General features: G+C 48.0%; 1 protein-coding gene across 6 annotated transcripts in view; it reads right to left on the reverse strand.

Annotated features, from left to right (window-relative positions):
• The window catches only part of LOC140075660 (bile salt export pump-like), a 266,222-nt gene that overhangs the window by 191,559 nt on the left and 57,783 nt on the right, over positions 1 to 16,880 (reverse strand). The window lies entirely within an intron of this gene.

Consider the following 16,880-nt stretch of genomic DNA (forward strand, 5'->3'; position numbering starts at 1 on the left):
TATTGTCCACTGTACCATACCAGTCCACGAGCGAAACTTAAAAAAATGTAGAGCATGTCCTATTTTCTGCTGTATTTCCATTCTGTAAACCCCACAGTTGCCTATGGGAAACTTTAAAATTTGTGTTGCATACAGTTGTGCACCACAGATATACGTGAAGTTTCTAGGGATTTTCCAGTTAAGCAAGCTAGTAACTTCATGTACAGGTATGGTTTAAAAAAAAAAAACATCACGTATATACAGTCATATACAGTCAAATGTGGCACTGAAATACATGCCAATTTGGTGGCATAACTAGCAGAAATTATTGGTATTTTAATTATTGGTACTGACTAGAGATGAGCGAACATACTCGTCCGAGCGTGATGCGCGTACTCGAAACTGCTCATTGCTCGGACGAATACTTTGCCCGCTCGAGAAAATGGCAGCTCCCGCCGTTTTGCTTTTTGGCGGCCAGAAACAGAGCCAATCACAAGCCAGGAGACTCTGCACTCCACCCAGCATGACGTGGTACCCTTACACGTCGATAGCAGTGGTTGGCTGGCCAGATCAGGTGACCCTGGGATAGACTAGCCCCTGCCCGCGATGCTCGGATCATTCTGTGTCTGGATGCCGCTAGGGAGAGAGCTGCTGCTGGTCAGGGAAAGCGTTAGGGTGTTCTATTAGAATAGTGTTAGGCAGGAGTGATTCTACAAGAACCCAACAGTCCTTCTTAGGGCTACAATAACGTTTTATTTTACTTTTTTTTGTTTTGCCTGTGGCTGGGCTTGCTGCCATTAGTAGTGCAGCTAGTACCATATTGTGAGTAATTTGCAGGGGGACGTGCTACCGTTGTGTTTAGCTCTTAGTGACACACATATCCACCTTAAACACCAAAGTGGGACAAGTAGGCTTCATCAGGAGTGATGAAGCCTACTTGATAGGCGACACGCGTCGGGTCATCCCTCTTCAAACACAGGTTGGGACGTATAAAACTTGTCTTTTATCTGCTTGATATGTGCCTATATTGTGCTTGACTTAATTACTTCATGTAGACCGATGTAGACCAGCAATTTAGACCTACCTTATACAGGTATCATTTGTTATACCGATCGGTTATTCATTATACACATACTGCTCTGGTCATACATTATATACAGTTCAAGCACACTTCTGTCACTCTTGCCACACTTATCCGTACACACAAGTCCCACACCTTTGTCTGACCTTGTTTTTCCATATATGTCCGAATTAGGACTCTTTTAATGGTTTTTAAACTGTATGTCTCTGTATATGCTGTATAATAAAAATCTATTTTGTTTAACTTTGTACATATGCATCCCCCTTTTTTCTTTGAAAAATGTAGGATTACACAGCAGGGTGGCGACAAAGTTAACATGGAAGCCATTAAAAACAACCCAAAATTCTGCCTGACACAGCTCGTTTGATAAGGGGACCATGTATGGAGGCAGTAAACTAGTAGTAGATTAAAGGTGCTGCAGTTAAAACTATGTTAGTTGGATCTTGGCATGGAGCTGGCGCTCCGCTGCCAGGCGAGCTTTCGCCAATCCAAGCCCCTGTCTCTAGGCTACTCCCCAAACAGCACTTCTAAGAACCTTTTGTATAAGATCAAGTGTAGTAGCGTTCTTATAAGTTTAGGATATGGCGGGTGAGGGGAATGTAAACAGATGCGCAAGAAGCGCTGAAATAATATTGGTAAATGATAAAAGTTTGCCAGTATATTTTGTGGATTACACAGCAGGGTGGCGACAAAGTTAACAAGTTTGTTGTGGAAGCCATGAAAACAACCCAAAATTCTGCCTGACACAGCTTGTTTGATAAGGGGACCATGTATGCCTACAGTTCATGCCAGTCGCTGCACTGGCTGCCAGTCTCCTTTCGAATACAGTTTAAAATAATAACCCTCATCCATAAAGCTCTGTATAATGCTGCACCCCCCTACCTCTCCTCTCTTATCTCAGTCTATCGCCCAACCCGTGCTCTTAGATCCGCCAGTGATCTTAGATTAACCTCTACCCTAGTGCGGACCTCCCACTCGCGTCTCCAAGACTTCTCTAGAGCTGCACCAATTCTATGGAATGCTCTGCCCCGGACTATCAGACTAATACCTAACCTCCAAAGTTTCAAACGTGCTCTTAAAACCCATTTCTTTAGGCAAGCCTATAACACTCATTAACTGCATGAAGTTTTAACTCTTCTACTAACCCGTCCTGTGTCGTCCTCCCATCTGTTATCCAGCAACCAACAGGCACCAGATTTCTCTGCAGTCCCATTCACCCTGGACCTGGTATATAAGATGACGGCTGAGTGGTTCAAGCGACAGCAATTCCATTTATTATATTTTGTTCTATTCCCTAAGAAGAATGGCTTGACCATTAAATATTCTTTTACCTCGTGTTACCCCATCATCTTCATAAACCGTAAGCTCTGGCGAGCAGGGACCTCACTCCTGTTGTTCCATACAAATGTTGTGCTCTGTTACATTACATTTGTATTTGTTTCCTATGATTTGTAAAGCGCTACGGAATATGATGGCGCTATATAAATAAAGATTATTATTATTATTATTATTATGGAGGCAGTGAACTAGTAGTAGATTAAAGGTGCTGCAGTTAAAACTATGTTAGTTGGATCTTGGGATGGAGCTGGCGCTCCGCTTCCAGACGAGCTTTCGCCAATCCAAGCCCCTGTCTCTGGGCTACTCCCCAAACAGCACTTCTAAGAACCTTTTGTATAAGATCAAGTGTAGTAGCGTTCTTATAAGTTTGGGATATGGCGGGTGAGGGGAATGTAAACAGATGCTCAAGAAGCGCTGAAATAATATCGGTAAATGATAAAAGTTTGCCAGTATATTTTGTGGATTACACAGCAGGGTGGCGACAAAGTTAACAAGTTTGATGTGGAATGCCCTGTAATAGCTCTTGGGCGGTGTGCCTTTTATCGCCTAGGCTCAGCAGTTTGAGCACCGCCTGCTGTCGCTTAGCGACGGCACTGCTGCTGTGCCTAGAGCTACAAACTGATGGCGCCATGGCCACGGATGGTAATTCGGAGGAGGTGGAGGAGGGGTGGGAGGAGGAGGAGGTATAGTAGGCCTTTGAGACCTGGACCGAGGTAGGCCCCGCAATCCTCTGCTTCGGCAGTATATGACCAGCCCCAGGGTCAGACTCGGTCCCAGCCTGCACCAAGTTAAGTGTAGTAGCGTTCTTATAAGTTTGGTATATGGCGGGTGAGGGGAATGTAAACAGATGCGCAAGAAGCGCTGAAATAATATCCCTAAATGGTAAAAGTTTGCCAGTATATTTTGTGGATAACACAGCAGGGTGGCGACAAAGTTAACAACTTTGATGTGGAATCCATGAAAACAACCCAAATTTCTGCCTGACACACCTCGTTTGATAAGGGGACGATATATGGAGGCAGCTATATGGACGACTTTTGGAGGTAGCAATGGAGACAACGTGTGGAGGCTGCTATGGAGACAATTTAATTTGGATAGTGCCTGTATGTGGCAGTCCAAAAAAGTTTTCAAACCAGAGGAGCAGGTAGGTGGCCCTCCAGAAAAATGAAATAGATTGAGTGCCTGTATGTGGCAGTCCAAAAAAGTTTTCAAACCAGAGGAGCAGGTAGGTGGCCCTCCAGAAAAATGAAATAGATTGAGTGCCTGTATGTGGCAGTCCAAAAAAGTTTTCAAACCAGAGGAGCAGGTAGGTGGCCCTCCAGAAAAATGAAATAGATTGAGTGCCTGTATGTGGCAGTCCAAAAAAGTTTTCAAACCAGAGGAGCAGGTAGGTGGCCCTCCAGAAAAATTGAATAGATTGAGTGCCTGTATGTGGCACTCCCAAAAATTGTTTAAAACAGAGGACCGGGTAGGTGGCCCTCCAGAAAAATGAAATGCATAAAGTACTATAGCTAGAGCCAGTGGGCCCTGTCAAAAAATAGCCAGTTTCCTCTGCTTTAGTGTACAAAGAGGAGGAGAAGGAGGAAAATGAGGAGGAGGAGGAGTGCATAAATTATTCAGGTTGAGCTTCCTTCACCTGGTGGAGATTTGAAATTATGAGAAATCCAGGCTTTATTCATCTTAATAAGCATCAGCCTGTCAGCGCTGTCAGTCGACAGGCGTGTACGCTTATCGGTGATGATGCCACCAGCTGCACTGAAAACCCGCTCGGACAACACGCTAGCGGCAGGGCAGGCAAGAACCTCCAAGGCATACAGCGCCAGTTCGTGCCACATGTCCAGCTTTGAAACCCAGTAGTTGTAGGGAGCTGTGTGATCATTTAGGACGATGGTATGGTCAGCTACGTACTCCCTCACCATCTTTCTGTAAAGATCAGCCCTACTCTGCCGAGACTGGGGACGGGTGACAGTGTCTTGCTGGGGTGACATAAAGCTGGCAAAAGCCTTGTAAAGCGTACCCTTGCCAGTGCTGGACAAGCTGCCTGCTCGCCTACTCTCCCTAGCTACTTGTCCCGCAGAACTACGCACTCTGCCGCTAGCGCTGTCAGAATGGAAATAGTGTTTCAGCTTGTGCACCAGGGCCTGCTGGTATTCATGCATTCTCACACTTCTTTCCTCTCCAGGGATGAGAGTGGAAAGATTTTGCTTGTACCGTGGGTCCAGGAGAGTGAATACCCAGTAATCGGTGCTGGAATAAATTCTTTGAACGCGAGGGTCACGGGATAGGCAGCCTAGCATGAAATCTGCCATATGCGCCAGAGTACCAACGCGTAAGAATTCACTCCCCTCACTGGCCTGACTGTCCATTTCCTCCTCCTCCAACTCCTCCAACTCCTCTTCTTCTGCCCATACACGCTGAACAGTGAAGGACTGAACAATGGTCCCCTCTTGTGTCTCGCCAACATTCTCCTCCTCTTCCTCCTCATCCTCCCCTACCTCCACCTCCTCCGATATGCGCTGAGAAACAGACCTGAGGGTGCTTTGGCTATCAACAAGGGAATCTTCTTCCCCCGTCTCTTGTGACGAGCGCAAAGCTTCCGACTTCATGCTGATCAGAGAGTTTTTCAACAGGCCAAGCAGCGGGATGGTGAGGCTGATGATGGCGGCATCGCCACTGACCATCTGTGTTGACTCCTCGAAGTTACTCAGCACCTGACAGATATCAGACATCCACGTCCACTCCTCATTGTAGACTTGAGGAAGCTGACTGACCTGACTACCAGTTCTGGTGGAAGTTGACATTTGGCAGTCTACAATCGCTCTGCGCTGCTGGTAAACTCTGGATAACATGGTTAATGTTGAATTCCACCTCGTGGGCACGTCGCACAACAGTCGGTGAGCGGGCAGTTGGAGGCGGCGCTGCGCTGCCCTGAGAGTGGCAGCATCTGTGCTGGACTTCCTGAAATGCGCACAGATGCGCACCTTCGTGAGCAAATCAGACAGATTGGGGTATGTCTTGAGGAAACGCTGAACTATCAGATTTAACACATGGGCCAGGCATGGCACATGTGTCAGTCTGCCGAGTTGCAGAGCCGCCACCAGGTTACGGCCGTTGTCACACACAACCATGCCTGGCTTCAGGTTCAGCGGTGCCAGCCACAGATCAGTCTGCGCCGTGATGCCCTGTAATAGTTCTTGGGCGGTGTGCCTTTTATCGCCTAGGCTCAGCAGTTTGAGCACCGCCTGCTGTCGCTTAGCGACGGCACTGCTGCTGTGCCTAGAGCTAGCGACTGATGGCGCCATGCCCACGGATGGTAGTTTGGAGGAGGTGGTGGAGGAGGGGTGGGAGGAGGAGGAGGCATAGTAGGCCTGAAAGACCTGGACCGAGGTAGGCCCCGCAATCCTCGGCGTCGGCAGTATATGACCAGCCGCAGGGTCATACTCGGTCCCAGCCTCCACCAAGTTAACCCAATGTGCCGTCAGCGATATATAGTGGCCCTGCCCGGCAGCACTCGTCCACGTGTCCGTGGTCAGGTGGACCTTGTCAGAAACGGCGTTGGTCAGGGCACGGATGATATTGTCTGACACGTGCTGGTGCAGGGCTGGAACGGCACATCGGGAAAAGTAGTGGCGGCTGGGGACCGAATACCGAGGGGCGGCCGCCGCCATGAGGTTGCGAAAGGCCTCGGTCTCTACTAGCCTATAGGGCAGCATCTCCAGGCTAAGCAATCTGGAGATGTGCACATTAAGGGCTTGGGCGTGCGGGTGGGTTGCACTATATTTGCGTTTCCGCTCCAGCGTCTGGGGTATGGAGAGCTGAACGCTGGTGGATGCTGTGGAGGATCGTGGAGGCGACGATGGGGTTTTTGTGCCAGGGTCCTGGGCAGGGGGCTGACTATCAGCTGACACAGGGGAAGGAGCAGTGGTGTGCACGGCCGGAGGTGAACGGGCTTGGTGCCACTGAGTGGGGTGTTTAGCATTCATATGCCTGCGCCTACTGGTGGTAGTTAAGCTATTAGTGGTGGAACCCCTGCTGATCCTGGTTTGGCAAAGGTTGCACACCACAGTCCGTCGGTCATCCGGTGTTTCCTTAAAGAACCTCCAGACTTCTGAAAATCTAGCCCTCGCCGCGGGAGCCCTCGCCACGGGAGCTTCACTACGTGACACATTTGGCGCTGATGCACCTGCTCTGGCCCTGCCTCTCCGTCTGGCCCCACCACTGCCTCTTCCAACCTGTTCTGGTCGAGGACTCTCCTCCGTCTCAGAAGCACTGTGTTCACCCGGTCTCTCAACCCAGCTTGGGTCTGTCACCTCATCATCCTCCGATCCCTCAGTCTGCTCCCCCCTCGGACTTCCTGCCCTGACAACAACTTCACCACTGTCTGACAACCGTGTCTCCTCATCGTCGGACACCTCTTTACACACTTCTTCCACTACGTCAAGAAGGTCATCATCACCCACAGACTGCGACTGTTGGAAGACCTGGGCATCGGAAAATTACTCAGCAGCAACCGGACAAGTGGTTTGTGACTGTGGGAAGGGTCCAGAAAACAGTTCCTCAGAGTATGCCGGTTCAAATGCCAAATTTTCCTGGGAGGGGGCAGACTGGGGGGGAGGAGGCTGAGGTGCAGGAGCTGGAGGAGTGCCGATTTCGGTGACATGGGTGGACTGCGTGGAAGACTGACTGGTGGACAAATTGCTCGAAGCATTGTCGGCAATCCACGACATCACCTGTTCGCACTGTTCTGGCCTCAACAGTGCTCTACCACGAGTCCCAGTAACTTCAGACATGAACCTAGGGAGTGTAGCTCTGCGGCGTTCCCCTGCTCCCTCATCAGCAGGTGGTGTCTCACCCCGCCCAGGACCACGGCCTCTGACACCTGCAGTAGTTGGACGCCCACGTCCCCGCCCTCGTCCTCTACCCCTAGCCCTCGGGTTAAACATTTTGAAAATGAAAGTTATAACTTTAATTTTTTTTAAACTTTTTTTTGTGTTTTTTTGTGTTTTTTTTTTTTTTTGTGTTTTTTAGTTTTTAAAACCAAACGATGCTATCCTATTGCTATGGCTATTTTCTAGCCAAGTATGAAAGCACACTGCTATGCCAGATGAGATGACGCTGAGTTATGAAAAAATAAACGTAAAATAAAAAGGAAATGGCAGACTGTGTCTAATTGAAATCCAACCCCTAATAAATTTTCCCACTTCGGTCTTTGCGATGGATATGTGCGTCACTAAGCGCTAAACACAAAGGTCGCAAGTCTCACTACAAATTCCTCACAATTTGGTAGTAGATGCACTGCAGCAAGGACAGCCACCAGCAGATCAACCAGAAATAAAATATATATAACGCTATTGTAGGCGTAAGTAAGCCGTTTGGATTCTCCTTTGGCTATTTTCTAGCCAAGTATGAAAGCACACTGATGAGATGACGCTGAGTTATGAAAAAATAAACGTAAAATAAAAAGAAACTGGCAGACTGTGCCTAATTGAAATCCAACCCCTAATAAATTTTCCCACTTCGGTCTTTGCGATGGATATGTGCGTCACTAAGCGCTAAACACAACGGTCGCAAGTCTCACTACAAATTCCTCACAATTTGGTAGTAGATGCACTGTAGCAAGGACAGCCACCAGCAGATCAACCAGAAATAAAATATATATAACGCTATTGTAGGCGTAAGTAAGCCGTTTGGATTCTCCTTTGGCTATTTTCTAGCCAAGTATGAAAGCACACTGATGAGATGACGCTGAGTTATGAAAAAATAAACGTAAAATAAAAAGAAACTGGCAGACTGTGCCTAATTGAAATCCAACTCCTAATAAATTTTCCCACTTCGGTCTTTGCGATGGATATGTGCGTCACTAAGCGCTAAACACAGCGGTCGCAAGTCTCACTACAAATTCCTCACAATTTGGTAGTAGATGCACTGCAGCAAGGACAGCCACCAGCAGATCAACCAGAAATAAAATATATATAACGCTATTGTAGGCGTAAGTAAGCCGTTTGGATTCTCCTTTGGCTATTTTCTAGCCAAGTATGAAAGCACACTGCTATGCCAGATGAGATGACGCTGAGTTATGAAAAAATAAACGTAAAATAAAAAGTAAATGGCAGACTGTGCCTAATTGAAATCAAACCCCTAATAAATTTTCCCACTTTGGTGTTTGAGGTGGATATGTATGTCACTAAGAGCTAAACACAACGGTAGCAAGTCCCCCTGCAAATTCCTCACAATATGGTACTAGCTGCAAATAAAAAAAAAAAAAAGTATAACGTTATTGTAGCCCTAAGAAGGGCTGTTGGGTTCTTGTAGACTCACTCCTGCCTAAGCTAATAGAACACCCTAACGCTATCCCTGCAGCAGCAGCAGCTCTCTCCCTAGCGGCATCCAGACACAGAATGATCCGAGCAGCGCAGGCAGGGGCTAGTCTATTCCAGGGTCACCTGATCTGGCCAGCCAACCACTGCTATCGACGTGTAAGGGTACCACGTCATGCTGGGTGGAGTGCAGAGTCTCCTGGCTTGTGATTGGCTCTGTTTCTGGCCGCCAAAAAGCAAAACGGCGGGAGCTGCCATTTTCTCGAGCGGGCGAAGTATTCGTCTGAGCAACGAGCAGTTTCGAGTACGCTAATGCTCGAACGAGCATCAAGCTCGGACGAGTATGTTCGCTCATCTCTAATTACAATGATAAAATATACAGTCCCGACTTACACACAAATTCAACTTAAAAACAAACCTATAGACCCTATCTTGTATGTAACCCGGGGACTGCCTGTATTTCTTTTTATAGCTCAAAGTCATCTTGCAAATCAGTAGGCTTTCACTGTAGGCTAGAAAATAGCCATAGGAGAACCCCAACGGCTTACTTAGGCCTACAATAGCGTTATATTTTCCTTTTTTTTTGTTTACTTGTGGCTGGGCTTGCTGGCATTAGTAGTGCAGCTAGTACCATATTTTGAGGAATTTGCAGGAAGACTTGCGACCGTTGTGTTTAGCTCTTTGTGACATGCATATCCACCTCAAACACCGAAGTGGGACAATTTATTAGGGGTTTGATTAGAATTAGGCAGAGTCTGCTGATTTATTTTTTTTTACCTTTATTTCTTTTTATAGCTCAAAGTCATCTTGCAAAGCAGTGTGCTTTCACTGTAGGCTAGAAAATAGCCATAGGAGAACCCCAACGGCTTACTTAGGCCTACAATAGCGTTATATTTTCCTTTTTTTTGTTTGCTTGTGGTTGGGCTTGCTGGCATTAGTAGTGCAGCTAGTACCATATTGTGAGGAATTTGCTGGGAGACTTGCGACCGTTGTGTTTAGTTCTTAGTGACACGCATATCCACCTCAAACACCAAAGTGGGACAATTTATTAGGGGTTTGATTAGAATTAGGCAGAGTCTGCTGATTTATTTTTTTTTACCTTCATTTCTTTTTATAACTCAAAGTCATCAGGCACAGCACAAAATCCAGTTGTGTGCTGTCAGTGTAGGTTAGAAACTAGCCATAGCAATAGGATAGCATCGTTTTGTTTAAAAAAAAACTAAATAAAAAAAAAAAATAAACACAAAAAAATTTTTTTTTAAGTTTACACTTTAATTTGGAAAATGTTTAACCCGAGGGCTAGGGGTAGAGGACGAGGGCGTGGACATGGGCGTCCAACTACTGCAGGGGTCAGAGGCTGTGGTCCTGGGCGGGGTAAGACACCACCAGCTGATGAGGGAGCAGGGGAACGCCGCAGAGCTACACTCCCTAGGTTCATCATGTCTCAAGTTACTGGGACTCGTGGTAGAGCACTGTTGAGGCCAGAACAGTGCGAAGAGGTGATGTCGTGGATTGCGGACAATGCTTCTAGCCATTTGTCCACGACTCAGTCTTCCACGCAGTCCACCCATGTCACCGAAATCAGCACTCCTCCAGCTCCTCCACCTCAGCCTCCTTCCCCCCAGTCTGCCCCCTCCCAGCAAAATTTGGCATTTGAACCGGCATACTCTGAGGAACTGTTTTCTGGACCCTTCCCACAGTCACAAACCACTTGTCCGGTTGCTGCTGAGCTATTTTCCGATGCCCAGGTTTTCCACGGGTCGCAGTCTGTGGGTGATGATGACATTATTGACGTAGTGGAAGAAGTGTGTAAAGAGGTGTCGGACGATGAGGAGACACGGTTGTCAGACAGTGGTGAAGTTGTTGTAAGGGCAGGAAGTCCGAGGGGGGAGCAGACTGAGGGATCGGAGGATGATGAGGTGACAGACCCAAGCTGTGTTGATTGGCCGGGTGAACACAGTACTTCTTAGACGGAGGCGAGTCCTATAGCAGAACAGTATCAGCAGGGGTTCTACCACTACTAGCTTAACTACCACCAGTATGCGCAGGCATATGAATGCTAAACACCCCACTCAATGGCACGAAGCCCGTTCACCTCCGTCCGGGCACACCACTGCTCCTTCCCCTGTGTCATCTGCTAGTCAGCCCCCTGCCCAGGACCCCGGCCCAAACACCTCCCGTGCGAAAACCCCATCTTCGCCTCCACGATCCTCCACAGCATCCACCAGCGTTCCTCTCTCTATACCCCAGACGCTGGAGCGCAAAAGGAAGTATAGCGCAACCCACCCACACGCCCAAGCCCTCAACGTCCACGTATCCAAGGTGCTTAGCCTGGAGATGCTGTCCTATAGGCTGGTAGAGACCGAGGCCTTTCAAAACCTCATGGCGGCGGCCGACCCCCGGTATTCGGTCACCAGCCGCCACTACTTTTCCCGATGTGCCGTCCCAGCCCTGCACAAGCACGTGTCAGGGAACATCATCCGTGCCCTGACCAACGCCGTTTCTGACAAGGTCCACCTGACCACGGACACGTGGACGAGTGCTGCCGGGAAGGGCCATTATATATCACTGACGGCACATTGGGCTAACTTGGTGGAGGCTGGGACCGAGTCTGACCCTGGGGCTGGTCATATACTGCCGACGCCGAGGATTGCGGGGCCTACCTCGGTCCAGGTCTCAAAGGCCTACTATGCCTGGTAGTCAGGTCAGTCAGCTTCCTCAAGTCTACAATGAAGAGTGGACGTGGATGTCTGATATCTGTCAGGTGCTGAGTAACCTTGAGGAGTCAACACAGATGGTCAGTGGCAATGCCGCCATCATCAGCCTCACCATCCCGCTGCTTGGTCTGTTGAAAAACTCTCTGGTCAGCATGAAGTCGGAAGCTTTGCGCTCGTCACAAGAGACGGGGGAAGAAGATTCCCTTGTTGATAGCCAAAGCACCCTCAGGTCTGTTTCTCAGCGCATATCGGAGGAGGTGGAGGAGGATGAGGAGGAAGAGGAGGAGAATGTTGGCGAGACAGAAGAGGGGACCATTGTTCAGTCCTTCACTGTTCAGTGTGTATGGGCAGAAGGAGAGGAGTTGGAAGAGTTGGAGGAGGAGGAAATGGAGAGTCAGGCCAGTGAGGGGAGTGAATTCTTGCGCGTTGGTACTCTGGCGCGTATGGCAGATTTCATGCTAGGCTGCCTATCCCGTGACCCTCGTGTTCAAAGAATTTATTCCAGCACCGATTACTGGGTATTCACTCTCCTGGAACCGCGGTACAAGCAAAATCTTTCCACTCTCATCCCTGGAGAGGAAAGGAGTGTGAGAATGCATGAATACCAGCAGGCCCTGGTGCACAAGCTGAAACAGTATTTCCCTTCTGACAGCGCTAGCGGCAGAGGGCGTACTTCTGCGGGACAAGTAGCAAGGGAGAGTAGGCGAGCAGGCAGCTTGTCCAGCACTGGCAGGGGTACGGTTTACAAGGCCTTTGCCAGTTTTATGTCACCCCAGCAAGACACTGTCACCTGTCCCCAGTCTCGGCAGAGTAGGGCTGATCTTTACAGAAAGATGGTGAGGGAGTACGTAGCTGAACATACCATTGTCCTAAATGATCACACAGCTCCCTACAACTACTGGGTTTCAAAGCTGGACATGTGGCACGAACTGGCGCTGTACGCCTTGGAGGTTCTTGCCTGCCCTGCCGCTAGCGTGTTGTCCGAGCGGGTTTTCAGTGCAGCTGGTGGCATCATCACCGATAAGCGTACACGCCTGTCGACTGACAGCGCTGACAGGCTGACGCTTATCAAGATGAATAAAGTCTGGATTTCTCCTAATTTCCAATCTCCACCAGGTGAAGGAAGCTCAACCTGAATAATTTATCCACTCCTCCTCCTCATTGTCCTCCTTCTCCTCCTCTTTGTACACTAAAGTAGAGGAAACTGGCTATTTTTTGCCAGGGCCAACTGGCTCTAGCTATAGTACTTTATGTATTTAATTTTTCTGGAGGGCCACCTACCCGGTCCTCTGTTTTAAGCAATTTTTGGGAGTGCCACATACAGGCACTCAATCTATTTAATTTTTCTGGAGGACCACCTACCTGCTCCTCTGGTTTGAAAACTTTTTTGGACTGCCACATACAGGCACTCAATTTATTTAATTTTTCTGGAGGACCACCTACCTGCTCCTCTGGTTTGAAAACTTTTTTGGACTGCCACACACAGGCACTATCCAAATTAAATTGTCTCCATAGCAGCCTCCACATGTCGTCTTTTTAGCTGGCTCCACACGTTGCTCCATTGCTACCTCCACACGTCATCACCATAGCTGCCTCCAAAAGTCGTCCATATAGCTGCCTCCATACATTGTCCCCTTATCAAACGAGCTGTGTCAGGCAGAATTTTGGGTTGTTTTCATGGCTTCCACATGAAACTTGTTAACTTTGTCGCCACCCTGCTATGTAACCCACAAAATATACTGGCAAACTTTTAGCATTTACCGATATTATTTCAGTGCTTCTTGCGCATCTGTTTACATTCCTCTCACCCGCCATATCCCAAACTTATAAGAACGCTACTACACTTGATCTTATACAAAAGGTTCTTAGAAGTGCTGTTTGGGGAGTAGCCGAGAGACAGGGGCTTGGATTGGCGAAAGCTCGCCTGGCAGCGGAGCGCCAGCTCCATCTCAAAATCCAACTAACATAGTTTTAACTGCAGCACCTTTAATCTACTACTAGTTCACTGCCTCCATACATGGTCCTCTTATCAAACGAGCTGTGTCAGGCAGAATTTTGGGTTGTTTTCATGGCTTCCACATCAAACTTGTTAACTTTGTCGCCACCCTGCTGTGTAATTCACAAAATATACTGGCAAACTTTTATCATTTACCGATATTATTTCAGTGCTTCTTGCGCATCTGTTTACATTCCCCTCACCCGCCATATCCCAAACTTATAGGAACGCTACTACACTTGATCTTATACAAAAGGTTCTTAGAAGTGCTGTTTGGGGAGTAGCCGAGAGACAGGGGCTTGGATAGGCGAAAGCTGGCCTGGCAGCGGAGCGCCAGCTCCATCCCAAGATCCAACTAACATAGTTTTAACTGCAGCACCTTTAATCTACTACTAGTTCACTGCCTCCATACATCGTCCCCTTATCAACCGAGCTGTGTCAGGCAGAATTTTCCGGTGTTTCACCAGATACATAGTGGAACTCGGCCCATCTGTCGCCGCCATGCTGGAGACCTGAAGTTGCAATCATAGCAGTGCAATATGGATGCCCCATACTGTCGCTCTTAATCATGGAACCATTTCCGTAAAAACAATTAAAAATAGAACCACTATGCTATTCCATTATTCCTAGGTGAAATATTCAAACGACCCGGCCTGATTTGAAAATTATAATTTTTTCAAAGTAAACGTTTCTGGCCCCCAGGCCCATTTTGGGTGGGGAGGAGCCGAGAGACAGGGGCTTGGACAGGCGAAAGCTCGCCTGGCAGTGGACCGCCAGCTCCATCCCAAGATTAGGCAGCCTCAGAGGCATCCATGCATGCTGCCCCTGCTGTTTCCTGTCCATTTTGCCTCCACGATCCTCCACAGCGTCCACCAATGTCTCATTTCAACTCTCTATACCCCAGATGCTGGAGCACGAGAGGATATGCAGCACATCATCCCCTTATCAAACGAGCTGTGTCAGGCAGAATTTTCAGGTGTTTCACCAGATACATAGTGGAACTCGGCCCATCTGTCGCCGCCATGCTGGAGACCTGAAGTTGCAATCATAGCAGCGCAATATGAATGCCCCATACTGTCGCTCTTAATCATGGAAGTCGTCTCCATGGCTGCCTCCACATGTCGTCCCCTTATCAAAAGAGCTGTGTCAGGCTCATTTTTCGGGTGTTTCACCAGATACGTTATGGAACTTGGTCACTATGTCGCCACCATGCTGTGTTATCGACTAAATATACCGTCAACCTTTTGTTCACATAGGAAATCATTTCACCTCCTTTGGTGAAACCTGAGTCCATTTAGGGTATGTCGCCATGAGACTCTCTAGCCTGCCACTGCTGCCGCTGCCTCTGCATGCCGTCCCCTATAGTGTCAGGGTCAATTATTGCATGTTTTAGATGCTATCTAGCCTCATTCGGTCACTCTGTCATGGCCATGCTGTTGCCCATCATTTTGGCATAATGGTACGATTAAGCAGCCTCAGAGGCATCCATGCATGCTGCCCCTGCTGTTTCCTGTCCATTTCCGTGGTGTTTCCATCCTTTTCTGAGGTTCCCAGGTGTTTGGCCAAGCTTCCCTGTGCAGAGCCTTGGCCCCCTTGAAAAATGCTCGAGTCTCCCATTGACTTCAATGGGGTTCGTTATTCGAGACGAGCACTCGAGCATCGGGAAAAGTTTGTCTCGAATAACGAGTACCCGAGCATTTTAGTGCTCGCTCATCTCTACTCCTTATCAAACGAACTGTGTCAGGCAGAATTTTGCGTTGTTTTCATGGATTCCACATCAAACTTGTTAACTTTGTCGCCACCCTGCTGTGTAATCCACAAAATATACTGGCAAACTTTTATCATTTACCAATATTATTTCAGCGCTTCTTGCGCATCTGTTTACATTCCCCTCACCCGCCATAACCCAAACTTATAAGAACGCTACTACACTTGATCTTATACAAAAGGTTCTTAGAAGTACTGTTTGGGGAGTAGCCTAGAGACAGGGGCTTGGATTGGCGAAAGCTCGCCTGGCAGCGGAGCGCCAGCTCCATCTCAAGATCCAACTAACATAGTTTTAACTGCAGCACCTTTAATCTACTACTAGTTCACTGCCTCCATACATGGTCCCCTTATCAAACGAGCTGTGTCAGGCAGAATTTTGGGTTGTTTTCATGGCTTCCACATCAAACTTGTTAACTTTGTCGCCACCGTGCTGTGTAATCCACAAAATATACTGGCAAACTTTTATCATTTACCGATATTATTTCAGTGCTTCTTGCGCATCTGTTTACATTCCCCTCACCCGCCATATCCCAAACTTATAAGAACGCTACTACACTTGATCTTATACAAAAGGTTCTTAGAAGTGCTGTTTGGGGAGTAGCCGAGAGACAGGGGCTTGGATTGGCGAAAGCTCGTCTGGCAGCGGAGCGCCAGCTCCATCTCAAAATCCAACTAACATAGTTTTAACTGCAGCACCTTTAATCTACTACTAGTTCACTGCCTCCATACATGGTCCCCTTATCAAACGAGCTGTGTCAGGCAGAATTTTGGGTTGTTTTCATGGCTTCCACATGAAACTTGTTAACTTTGTCGCCACCCTGCTATGTAATCCACAAAATATACTGGCAAACTTTTATCATTTACCGATATTATTTCAGTGCTTCTTGCGCATCTGTTTACATTCCCCTCACCCGCCATATCCCAAACTTATAGGAACGCTACTACACTTGATCTTATGCAAAAGGTTCTTAGAAGTGCCGTTTGGGGAGTAGCCGAGAGACAGGGGCTTGGATAGGCGAAAGCTGGCCGGCAGCGGAGCGCAAGCTCCATCCCAAGATCCAACTAACATAGTTTTAACTGCAGCACCTTTAATCTACTACTAGTTCACTGCCTCCATACATCGTCCCCTTATCAAACGAGCTGTGTCAGGCAGAATTTTCAGGTGTTTCACCAGATACATAGTGGAACTCGGCCCATCTGTCGCCGCCATGCTGGAGACCTGAAGTTGCAATCATAGCAGCGCAATATGAATGCCCCATACTGTCGCTCTTAATCATGGAAGTCGTCTCCATGGCTGCCTCCACATGTCGTCCCCTTATCAAAAGAGCTGTGTCAGGCTCATTTTTCGGGTGTTTCACCAGATACGTTATGGAACTTGGTCTCTATGTCGCCTCCATGCTGTGTTATCGACTAAATATACCGTCAACTTTTTGTTCACATAGGAAATCATTTCACCTCCTTTGGTGAAACCTGAGTCCATTTAGGGTATGTCGCCATGAGACTCTCTAGCCTGCCACTGCTGCCGCTGCCTCTGCATGCCGTCCCCTATAGTGTCAGGGTCAATTATTGCATGTTTTAGATGCTATCTAGCCTCATTCGGTCACTCTGTCATGGCCATGTTGTTGCCCATAATTTTGGCATAATGGTGCGATTAAGCAGCCTCAGAGGCATCCATGCATGCTGCC

This window comes from Engystomops pustulosus, chromosome 8, assembly GCF_040894005.1.
Source record: "Engystomops pustulosus chromosome 8, aEngPut4.maternal, whole genome shotgun sequence".
NCBI lineage: Eukaryota > Metazoa > Chordata > Amphibia > Anura > Leptodactylidae > Engystomops > Engystomops pustulosus.